This window comes from Theropithecus gelada, chromosome 2, assembly GCF_003255815.1.
Source record: "Theropithecus gelada isolate Dixy chromosome 2, Tgel_1.0, whole genome shotgun sequence".
Taxonomy (NCBI): Eukaryota; Metazoa; Chordata; class Mammalia; order Primates; family Cercopithecidae; genus Theropithecus; species Theropithecus gelada.
The window spans coordinates 69,468,870-69,481,694 of record NC_037669.1 but is presented as its reverse complement, the minus strand read 5'-3'; positions in this window follow the sequence as shown (position 1 = coordinate 69,481,694).

Genomic DNA, 12,825 nt, shown 5'->3' with positions numbered 1-12,825 from the left:
TTCTTATCCTCTCTAAGTTTCAACACCTTCTTCAATAGTATGAGGATAATAGTAATCTCCATAACAGACTGTTATTGTGAGGATTAAATAAAATAATATATATTATATGTTTAACACAGCATGTGCCTATACAAAAATATACAAATATTTTAAAATATACATATACAAAAATATACAAATATTTTAAAATATACATATACAAAAATATACAAATATTTAAAAATATACATATACAAAACTATACAAATATTTTAAAATCTGCAAAATATACAAAATTAACCCAAAATTGATTATATGCATAAGAAAACCCAAAACTATAAAACTTCTAGAAAAAAAAATAAAAGGAAATCTGTGTGGCTTAGGGTTATACAAAGATTTTTAGATCATACACAGAAAGTACAATCCATAAAAGAAAAAAATTGGACTTCCTCAAAATTAAAAACTTCTGCTCTTCAAAGGACTCCATTAAATGAAAAAGTAAGCCACAGAATGCAAGAAAATATTTGCAAAATGCATATCTGTTAAAGGACTTGTATTAGAATATATGAGGAATTCTTACAACTCAATAAAAAGATATTTTTATTGTTTTTTAAAAGGCAAAATATTTGAAAATATATTTCATGAAAGAAGGCATATGAACGGCAAACAAACAAATGAAAGATACTTAACATCATTAGTCATCAAGGAAATTAAAATTAAAATCACACTAAGAATCTACTTCACACCCACGAAAATGACTGATGCCATAAAGACCCACCACAGCAAGTGATGGAGAGGATGTGGAGCAACTGGAACTCTCATATACCACTAATGGGAAAGCAAAATGGTACAACTACTTAAGAAAACCATTTATCAGTTTCTTAGAAAGTCAAATGTAACCCCTACCATATTACTCACCAGTTCAACTCTTTGCTATTTACCCAAGAGAAATAAAAACATGCAGACACAAAAACTTGCAGCACAAATGTTGATAACAGGCTCATCGTGATAGTGAATGCTGAGGTTGGAAGGAAAGATGGACTCCAAAGAGATCAAAGGAATCTCTTGGTGGTGACAGAAATACTCTTTTTCTTGAGTATGGCTGTGTTTCATGGCTGTATACATCTTTCGAAAGTCAAAAAATAACATATATTTAGTAGATACATTTTGTTGCATGTAAATTATACCTCAATCAAGTTTAAACAAAGAAATAATGCCAGACCAGGAGGCAGGACATTGAAGCATGAGTTCCTGTTCTGTTCCTATAGGCCATTTGCAAGTTACTAAACTTTTTGGACTCTAAATTAAATTGTCATGGAACAGATTGTCTGTAAACCACTGTGCTTATATGAAATGTTACGACACTTTGAATTAATGTATTAATGAGGTATAGCACAGAAACTGAAGTCAGACTGTTTGTTTGACAAGACGTTTACAGCCTGGCTCCACTACTTACTAGCTGTTTGATCTTAGACAATTTACTTTACCTTTCTGTGTGGTGTTTCCTGATCTGTAAGATGAAAATATTAATAAGAAGTTAACATATCAATATAAGAATGGTAGTTAGAAAAATGCCTGGCACTTAAGTAGGTATTTGTTATTATGGTTAGCAAGCATTATTGTGAAGAGCACAAATGTAGGCTGTAAATCCTGGCTCTGCACATTTTGGTGTAGGCAAGTTGCTTTGAGTGACCAACATTGCCAGTTTGCCTGGCATATTAGTTTGCTAGGGCTGTGTATTAGTCAGGGTTCTCTAGAGGGACAGAACTAGTAGGAAATATGTATATTAGGGAATTTCTTAAGGAGAATTGACTCACACGATCACAAGGTAAAGTCCCACAATAAACTGTCTGCAAGTTGAGGAGCACGGAAGCCAGTGGTTAATCAGTCTGGGTACCAAAACCTCAAAAGTAGGGAAGCCAACAGTGCAGTCTTCGGTCTCCACAACCACTGTTGTAAGTCCAAGAGTCCAAAAGCTGAAGAACTTGGAGCCTGATGTTCAAGAGCAGGAAGCATCCAGCACGGGAGAAACATGAAGACTGGAAGACTCAGCAACTCTGCTCTTCCATCTTCTCCTGCCTGCTTTATCGTAGCCACACTGGCAGCTGATTAGATGGTGCCCACTTAGACAGAGGGTGGGTCTTCCTCTCCCAGTCCACTGACTCAAATGTTAATCTCCTTTGGCAACACCCTCACAGATACATCCAGGAACAATACTTAGCATCCTTCAATCCAATCAAATTGACACTCAGTATCACAGGCTGCCATAACACAATATCACAGACTAGTGGCTTAAAGAACATACATATATTTTCCCACAGTTACAGAAGCTGCAAGTCCAAGTTCAAGGTCCAGAGAGCCAGCAGAATTGTTTGTTCTGTGTCCTTTCTCCTTTACTTGTAGATGGCTGCCTTCTCCCTATGTCTTTACATGGACTTTTCTTATACATGCCTGTCCATATTTCCTCTTCTTATAAGGATTTCCAGTCCTATTGGACTACACCCTAATGATCTCATTTTAACTTAGTTATCCATTTAGAAACTCTATCTCAGCTGGGTGTGGTGGCTCATGCCTGCAATCCCAGTGCTTTGGGAGACCAAGGCAGTAGGACTGCATGAGATCAGGAGTTGGAGACAAGCCAGGGCAACATAGTGAGACCCTGTTTCTACTTTTTAAAAAAAAAAAAAAAAAGTAACCAGGCATGGTGTTATGCACTTTAGTCCCAGCCACTCAAGACACTGAAGTGGAAGGATTGCTTAAACCCAGGAGTTCAAGGCTACAAGGAGCTATCATCTCACCACTGCACTCCAGCCTGGGTGACAGAGCAAGACCCTATCTCTAAAATAATAGATAGATAAATAGATACTAATACAAACTCTATCTTCGTATATGGTCATATTCTGAAGTACTGAGGGTTAGAATCTGAATTTGGTAGAGTAGAGACAGAAATGAGCTTGAATTGAAGGGTTCCAAAAACATTAGACTTCCTGTGCTAAAACTAGGAGAGTCCTGGGCAAATTGGAATGATTGGTCATGTAAATTTAGCTCTTAACTTCTCTATGATGAAATTTGTCCATGAGTAAATTAATGAATATGGTAGAGCCTACCACCAAATGTTGTTTTGAAAATTAAAATGGGCAAATATATTCGAATTACTTGAAAAAGTGCTTTGCCCATAGAATGAGGATTTGTTATTATATAAATTTAATAAAGATGAGATGATTCAAGGGATTTGAAATTAATGACCTCAGGATCTCTTAAGGTCAAAAAGTCCAAGGGTTTCCTGTTAACTGAAATGTTGAGAAGTACAATAAATCAACAGGCCAATAAGAGAGTCAAGATTTTGACAATTTATTGAGAAATGTAGTAGTACTATCTCTTACGTGCCCAAAGTGTGGACTGTGCTAATTATTCCAACATAGGTCTGATAAATTAGAGTGACCTTAAATATTCCCTGGGCAGGTTTAAATTCTCCGTTTGTAATGAATAAGCTTTAAAAAATAAAACAAATAAACTGGAGATGGGGGGGCGGGGAATTCTATGTCCATGTCAGTCACAGCTCAAATGCTTTGTCTTCAACAGATGGCAGATTTCCTCTACTATTTCCCATATTGAAAAGTTCTTATTTGAATGACTTTTCTCAGGGTCATTACATCTTGTATGTAATGAAGAATATAGCTATATACAGCAGTCTCTACAAATATCTTAATTCTTCAACTATTACTGAAATGAATCTCTTTGTTAATTAAAAGAAATCATTGCATTGGCCGGGCGCGGTGGCTCATGCCTGTAATCCCAGCACTTTGGGAGGCCGAGGCAGGTGGATCATGAGATGAGGAGAACGAGACCATCCTGGCTAACACGGTGAAACCGCGTCTCTACTAAAAATACAAAAAAATTTAGCCGGGCATGGTGGCAGGTGCCTATAGTCCCAGCTACTTGGGAGGCTGAGGCAGGAGAATGGCGTGAACCCAGGAGGCGGAGCTTGCAGTGAGTCAAGATCGCACCACTGCACTCCAGCCTGGGTGACAGAGCGAGACTCCGTCTCAAAAAAAAAAAAAAAAAAAGAAAGAAAAAAAGAAAAGAAAGAAAAGAAATAACTGCATTATAGTATATGTAACTTTGAATTCCAAGAAAGTTTCCTGCCTTTCTTTGGGAGCCTATTGGTCATGACTGTCATGTAATTCTGATTACTCTCAACAAGGCAAGGATCTTGAGATGCTTTAAAGAGTAAGAACCAGGCCAGACTCATGAAGAACATATTTGCTACTTATGTAATAAAAATGAAGCAAGCCTAAAAACTTTGTTTTGAATAATCCAAAAAGGTTCATTTCATCTCCCCACCTAGATAGCCAGAAAGATGGAAACACAGTTTTAGGTGTGTGAGATCGTGAGCATATCTGAAAAGAAGCGTGTTTTAATTAGAAGAATTCTGAATGTCAAATGAGAACTGAGTATGGTATACCGTGGAAAGAGGGTGCAAGCTTAATTCTCCTATCCCCATACTATTTACTGTGAAGTTCAGAGAACAAAACATACAATTGCAATAGGTAGATATTAACTTGCATAGCAACCCTGAATGAGTCCCAGACTACATAAGACTTAGACCTCTTTGGATTGTACCCTTAGAATAAACACTCAAGCCCTACATAACATATAAGATGCCACATGACCTGGCCCCTTTTTTCTTCTCTCGCTAGTCTTATTCCATCTGTACTCTAGGCACAGTGGCCTTCCTTTTTCTTCCTCTAGTATATCATGATCTCATCCATTGCCATAAATTTAAATACTGTCTTTACACTAATGACTCCAAAATTTTTATCACCAGTCATGAGTTCTCTCCTGAGTTCGAAACCCATGTACTCAACAGTCCACTTGACATCCTCACTTTGATAGCCAGAAGCTATCTTAGATTTAACTTGTCTAACTTGTTCAGCCCCTAGAAGCAGACTCTGAGGCACATACGTATGTGCAAATTATTTATTTAGAAGATGCTACCAGGAAGCACTGGGAAGAGAGTGGGGAGTAAGATAGAAAAGGGTAGAAAGCCAATTAAAGATGCATTTTTGAGCAGGTTTCTACTGTGGACAACTGGGGCACAACCCTCCTGGGAAACTCCAGGAGACTGTGTAGAACATGCTTCTTAATTATTCCACTCAAAAGCTGAGGAAGCTGGTGGATTTATTCAGCAACCCCAACTTCATTAGCTCTGGGACACTCTGAAAGATATAACCGCATGGAACTTCCAGCTTTCCTACACCACAGGCTTGAAAGAGAGCTTTTGGAGGGAGAGTTGCAGGTGCTTGCCTGTTGTGTACTCAATGTTTCATATGTTGAAATTCTAAGCCCCAGTGTGATAGTATTAGGAGGTGGCATCTTTAGGAGGCAATTAGGTCAGGAGAGTGGAGCCTTTTAGAATGAGACGAGTGTTCTTATAAAAACAGATGTGAGCAAGCTTACTTCCTCTCATTGCTCTCTGCCACGTGAGGATACAGCAAGACAATGGCCATCTTCACAGCAACAAGAGAGCTCTCACTAGAACCCAACCAGGCTGGCACCATGGTCTCAGATTTGTCAGCTTCCAGAATTGAAGGAATTAAACTTCTGTTGTTCCAGCCGCCTGGAAAATGGTATTTTTGTTACAGTGGCTTGAGTGGACCAAGACACTGCCTTTAGATGCCATTGGTGTTGTCAGGGTCTGTGAATGCAAGGGGTATATGGGTATGATATCAACTACATCTGCTACACTGTCCAAGGCAGAATCCTTTCTTGGAACTTCTCCCTTTCAGTTAAAATGGCACCCCTATTCATCCAGTTGCTCGGGCAAAAACATGTTCTCATATTTGGTTCTGTATTAGTCCATTCTCATACTGCTATGAAGATATACCCAAGCCTAGATAATTTACAAAGAAAAGGAGGTTTAATGGACTAACAGTTCCAAATGGCTGAGGAGGCCATGCAATCATAGAGGAAGGCAAAGGAGGAGCAGAGGCATGTCTTACATGTTGGCAGGCAAGACAGCATGTGCAGGCAGGGGAAATTCCCTTTTAAAAAACCATCAGTTCTCATGAGACTCATTCACTATCACGAGAATAGCACAGGAAAAACCTGCCCCATGATTCAATTATGTCCCATCAGGTCCCTCCCATGACACATGGGGATTCTGGGAACTAAAATTCAAAATGAGATTTGGGTGGGGACACAATCAAACCATATCAGGTTCCTCTTCTCTTTACCACCCACATCCAAATCCATCTGTCAGGTTTGGGCAGCTCTATTCTGAGTTACTCTTCTCTCTTTGACCACTCTCAAACACCTCTACAGGTACCACCTTAGATCAATCCACATCATCTTTCATTTGGATCACTGTTACATAGCCTTTTCTAACTTGTCTCCATCTTTATACCAAGAGTGTATTTTTTAAATTCACATTTTGAAATACACATTTATTTTTTAAATGTAAGCCAATTATGTTCTTCCCATTGTTGAAATCCTCCAGTGTTTTCCAGATTCCCATCATGCTTAGAATAAAATCTGAACTCTGTACTATGGCGTATTAAGTCCTATATGGCCCTATCTCCCAGACTTCACTGCCTACCTCTTTTTCTCACACTTGATATGTTCAAGCCATGTCAGCCACCTGGCTACCCTTTGAACACACTAAGCCCCTTTTTCCCATAAGCACTTTATGTTTGATGCTTCTCCCTCTTCACATTTTTATACAAATGCCTCCTTGCCATTATTTGTATGTTTCAATAGTAACTCTTCAGAGAGGCATTTTCTAAATGCTGTCTCTAAATCATCCCGCTCACACACAGATACCCTAGTACTTCCCCTGCTTTATTTTCTTCATAGTACTTGTTAGCTGAAATTATGACATTTATCCACCTTTTTCCTCGTTTCCTCCACCAAAGTATAAGTTTCATGAGGACATACACTTTATCTATCTCATCCAATGCTGTATTCACAGCATCCCAGGATGGGCAAATGGATATCGTCAATTAAGATTTACTGCATGGGCCGGCTGCCCTGGCTCACATCTGTAATCTCAGCACTTTGGGAGATCAAGGCAGGCAGATCACTTGAGGACAGGAGTTCGAGACCAACCTGGCCAACATGGCAAAACCTCATCTCTATTAAAAATACAAAAATTAGCCGGGTGTGCTGTCACATGCCTGTAATCCCAGCTACTCAGGAGGATGAGGCATGAAGATCACTTGAACCTGGGAGGCAGAAGTTGCAGCGAGCCAAGATGGCACTACTGCACTCCAGCCTGGGTGACAGAGTGAGACTCTGTCTCAAACAAACAAAAAGATGTACTGCAATGAATCAAAGAAGAATTATTTTCCGCTATAGCATCTTGTAAAAGCTGTTTCCTCTGACTGTAATCTATGCTCCCATCCTGTGTCCCACTTTTTTCCCCTGTTTCTTCTACTTATTCTTCAGATATCAGCTCAAACATTTCCTCAGAGAGGTCTCCCCCACCCCAGCCGTCCCCATTCTCCAAAGTAGGTCAGCATCTCTCTCAATTACACATTCTTTCAGGGTTCTCTGTACCTTTCCTTCATTCAAGCATTTACCATTGCTTATAACTGTAATTTATTCAGGTGATGATTTAATTAAAATCTTTCTCTTCTTTTAAGCCATAAGCTCCATGAGTATATGGATAAAGTCTGGTCTTGTTTGTTATATATCTCAGCCCTTAGAAAAGTGCCTGGCCCATTTTGGGGTTTTAGTAAACCTTTTTTGAATAAAATAAATGATAAGAAATAGAGACACGCTGAAGGTGGAATGGCCTTAAGTTTTATTAAAAGATATGAATTTTGACCTTGGGCTTCAAAGAATTAAGGAAATACTTAAACAGTATATTCAAAACATATTCATGCACAAACATTCACAAAGAAGCTGTAGTAAGGCCCACACATAAACGCATTGTCTAATCAAAGTACACTTTCTCACTTTGTTCCCTTGTAAAATTTTTCATACATTAAAAGATCATTACCTGAGAATATGAATGCAGCTTTTTATGCCTTATTGAGTTTTCCTCTGTAGAAATTTGTTGACCTATACAAAAGCAACACACAAACCTCCTTTCCTGCACCATGTTTTGAATCAAGGATTGAGACTCCAAGTCAATGAGACGCAGGTCAGAAGATCATTTCTGTCATATAATTCTTAAGAGGCAATGTGGTCTCATTCAACTGAATTAACAAGAAAAGACTGAAGATGAGTCCATTTGGAAGACTGGAACCAAGTAAAGGAAGAGACTAGAAAGATGGAACAAAGCGTAGCCGTGTAAGAGGAGTTAGAAGAAAACTTAAAGGGTACTTTCCAAGAACACAGTACTTGCAGTTACATCAACACATACACATACTCTAGGACACCGAAGCACACAGTTTTAAACATAGCCCTTCCTTAATTAAGAATTTATATTGGAATTAGGCCGGGCGCGGTGGCTCAAGCCTGTAATCCCAGCACTTTGGGAGGCCGAGGCGGGCGGATCACAAGGTCAGGAGTTCGAGACCACGGTGAAACCCCGTCTCTACTAAAAATACAAAAAAATTAGCCGGGCGCAGTGGCGGGCGCCTGTAGTCCCAGCTACTTGGGAGGCTGAGGCAGGAGAATGGCAGGAACCCGGGAGGCGGAGCTTGCAGTGAGCCGAGATCGCGCCACTGCACTCCAGCCAGGGGAACAGAGCGAGACTCCGTCTCAAAAAAAAAAAAAAAAAAAAAAAAAAAAAAGAATTTATATTGGAATTAGTAAAAAGTTTTTAAATGAAAAAATACAATACATGATATTGTACATCAAAGCAGACACTCATAAATTTCTATGAGAATTGGCGAAAACTTTCTAAAAATTATTTAGCCATATTTATGATGAACCTTAAAAATATTCCCACCTTATATCACAATCATTTTTTTAAAAGTTATCGTAAGGAGCCTCGGCAACATGGCGAAACCCAGTAGCAGTAGTGTGCACCTGTAGTACCAGCTACTCAGGAGGTTGCAGTGAGAAGATCTTGAGCCCAGGAGACAGAAGTTGCAGTGAGCCAAGATTACACCACTGCACTTCAGCCTTGGTGACAGAACAAGATCCTGTCTCAAAAAAAAAAAAAAAAAAATTAAGGAAATGTTTATAAATATGGGCAGACAAAATATTTTTTTGCTAAGAAATATTCCTTTCAGAATCTTATAATAGTTAAAGATAAGGACTAACTTAAATAGCTAACAACAGAACAATAGTTACACAATTCATAAAAAACTAGGGGGCCGGGCGCGGTGGCTCAAGCCTGTAATCCCAGCACTTTGGGAGGCCGAGACGGGCGGATCACAAGGTCAGGAGATCAAGACCATCCTGGCTAATAACACGGTGAAACCCCGTCTCTACTAAAAAAAAATACAAAAAACTAGCCGGGCGAGGTGGCGGGCGCCTGGGAGGCGGAGCTTGTAGTGAGCTGAGATCCGGCCACTGCACTCCAGCCTGGGCGACAGAGCGAGACTCCGTCTCAAAAAAAAAAAAAAAAAAAACTAGGTAGTGCTTGCAATACAACCATTATAAATCATAATTTCAAAGACTATTTAATAGTATTGGAAAATATCTCCAAGTATAATTTTAAGGGTAAGGCAATATTGTAAAAAATCTTTTTATAAAGTATAGTCCTCATTTCGAAAACATATATTTTAATATGTCCAAGTTACAACTAGTAACATCAGAATAAATATTGGCTTTAAATAACCAATATAACTGTACTTATTATCATACTGAATATTTTCCCTGGACAAGCCTATAAAAATAGAGAAAACTGTCTTCATTTATATTCTTATTGGTTTACCAAAAATGGGGATCGAACAGAACGTAGGAGCAAGGTAAAAGCAAACTTTGACAGCAGAATGATGGAACCAGGAATCTGCAAGTTCATTCTCTCCTTATTTTGTTTAATTCTTATTGTTTTGCTCTGCACATATATTCTGGTTCCTTCTCTCTCCCTTTAGATCAAGTTTTCTACTTCTATCTACACGGCAGGAAATAAGGATACAGACAGCTCCCAATTTTAATCTATTAGACTTTCAGGCACTGAAAACATATTCGATCTTTCTCTTGGTCATAATTCAAAATTGTTCTATATTGTGTAAGTTGCACTGTCTTGGGACAATGCAAATGCAGACACAAAAGATGAATGCCAAGGTCTTACCCCTGTCACCGTGCAGAGGAGCACTTACCAGAGGAAAACAGAAGCCAATATGAACAGAGGAGATACTTCAGTAAGTGTCTCCCACATAAGGACTCCATGATGTTAACTGTGTTATCAGGTAGGATGTTTCAATGACAAGTAACAGATATTATAATTCAAACTGGCTTACATAGAAGGACTTTATTCACTTTCATAATAAAAAAACCTCTAGAGGTGAGGTTTGTTTCCAATGGGGTTTCATTGAGCATCCAAATGTAAAGAGCAGGACCACTTTTTGTCCACTTTTCTCTATTCCTTGGTTGTTTTTTGTGTGTTTGTTTGTTTTGTTTTGTTTCTGTTTTGACTCTTATCTCCTTGTCCATCTCCTGTCATAGTACCAAGGTGGTTGCCAGTGGTTTCTAGGGCTGCATGCTTCCTTATTCATGTCCAAGGAGAAAGGGAAATGTTCTTCCCAATCATTGAGCAAAAATTTTGAGCATTAATCTAATTGTATCAACTTAGGTCATATGCCTATCTCTGAACCAATCAATGCAACCATGTGTATGGAACTAAACTGAAGTCTGGAACACTTGCCCAATTCATAGAGTCACAGGAGAACTCAGCTTTCCCTGAAATACATGGACCACATAGAGAGGATAAATACCTTTGCAAACAATAGAACATGGATCTTAGGTCACCCAAAACAGAAAATATCTACTGTATTGTTTTTATTATTCAATATTGGTACAAGGGGTGATTACATTTTTGCATAGCTCACACTCATTTCTCGATTTTCTAATATGAATATTTATTACTTCTTTGGTCACACACTCCACAAAACTAAAAACATTAGTGTGATTTTTAAAATTATTTTCTATTCCTCATAGAACAAAATCATAATTTTATATATCACCTGTATCCTTGCTCTCTGTGCTCTAGCCTCACCAACACACACTACCCCACCTCCAATATTCTCATCTTTTATATCCCCATGAGTTTATTTTTCCTGTTCTTCTCATTAGAATTTGCACTCTGCCTCCATCCCTCACTTCTCTCATTAATCTGGCTTAAGCATTACCTGTTTTGAAGTCTTTCTGAGCTGCTTCCCTACCCTCTCCCTCACAGGCAGAATTTCCGTATTCAAACCAGTAGTTTGATACATCTCCTTTCATTTCTAGTTGCATATCATTTTGTGGTTAGGGACTACTTTTATACAATTCCTAACATGATGCCATAGTACTACTGAAAACATGTACAACTTTCCAAAACACCTTCTAACATTTGACAAAATTAACCTTTTTTTAATAGTCTCAGAGGTTCCTCAATATTAACCAGGTATGCAAGTCTCCACCATATGATTGAAATAATTTAAAATGTACGAAACTAAATAGTTTCTGCCTTGTATGAATGTGCTTTGCACTTATAGTTGCAACACTGGTTCCAAACCATGTACTCTAATTACCAGAAATTCTTTAAATATTTTGCACATAAGGAATTTAATATAAACAGCACAGATTCTACACCATTCTGCATCAAGTAAGGTAGTTTAAATTTCTCAATATGCCATTACTATTTGGGCCACTCCATGATTATGGAATCCCCAGTGATGACACTCGGGAATCCTCACGTACCTCCTGGATTATTTATCTCCCATCCTCAAGGTTAATTCACATGAAACAATTTCTCTTGTTAAATGCCAATTTTGCCCTAAGGTATGAATGTTTAATCCTCATGAAGGTAGTGGGAGTTACATGTGTGCACTGGTTACAGTCCCTTAACTAATTAGTGGCAAGAGGATGTTAATAAGAGAGTGATTTATATAATACTAAGGAACTGCCAAATAAAGTAAAATCTAATTTAGACTGACTGGTGGAAAGCCAGACTTATCTGGTTAAAAAAAGTAAGAATTATAGGATATTTTAAAAGAAATTGTATATCATAACTTTCCAACATATTTGGTAATTCAAAGTACTTCTCAAGCTTTAACGGAGCAGAGCGCAAAAAATGCTGCCAAGTAGAGAAGCTTTAGAAAACACCTTTAAATGAATACATAACAATGATTATCATTATATAACGTTTTTCCAGATAAATTATATTTTTTAAGTTTGAGACATTTTAAATGAACCTATTGTTGTCCTGCATAATTTAACTTACATTATTGCAGTGCTCAAAAAGTTATTCATAGACTTGATGTGAGCAGCTGTACTTTCTGGGGACACAAAAAGGCACGCAAGTGGCTCCTAGCTTTTCCCCAGCTTACACACCAGCTAGTGAAATAAGGCATATAAATATTCTAAGAGCCCCGGGGGGAGTTAGCTGCTCCCTCACTCTTTATATACAATACACAGTTATGGAGTTCTTACAATATTACAGTCACTGTTCTAGGCACTGGAATGCAAATCACGGACTTTATAAACCAAATTAGTCTAGATTTGATTTGAAGTATCATGGAAAACCACTAGAGAGTTTTCATGGTCAAAAGTTGATTTAATTTATGCAAGTGAAGTAGGTTAGATCCAAGGTGCAGAAGACTGAATTAATCATATGTCCCAGGCCATCACGCCATCATCATGGCCTGTATAAGGCCCCTTTCTCTACATGTATATTTACCTTACCTTTAGCTGCAGAACCCATTTCCACTCTACCACAAGTCACTGTGCTAACTCATTTGATGC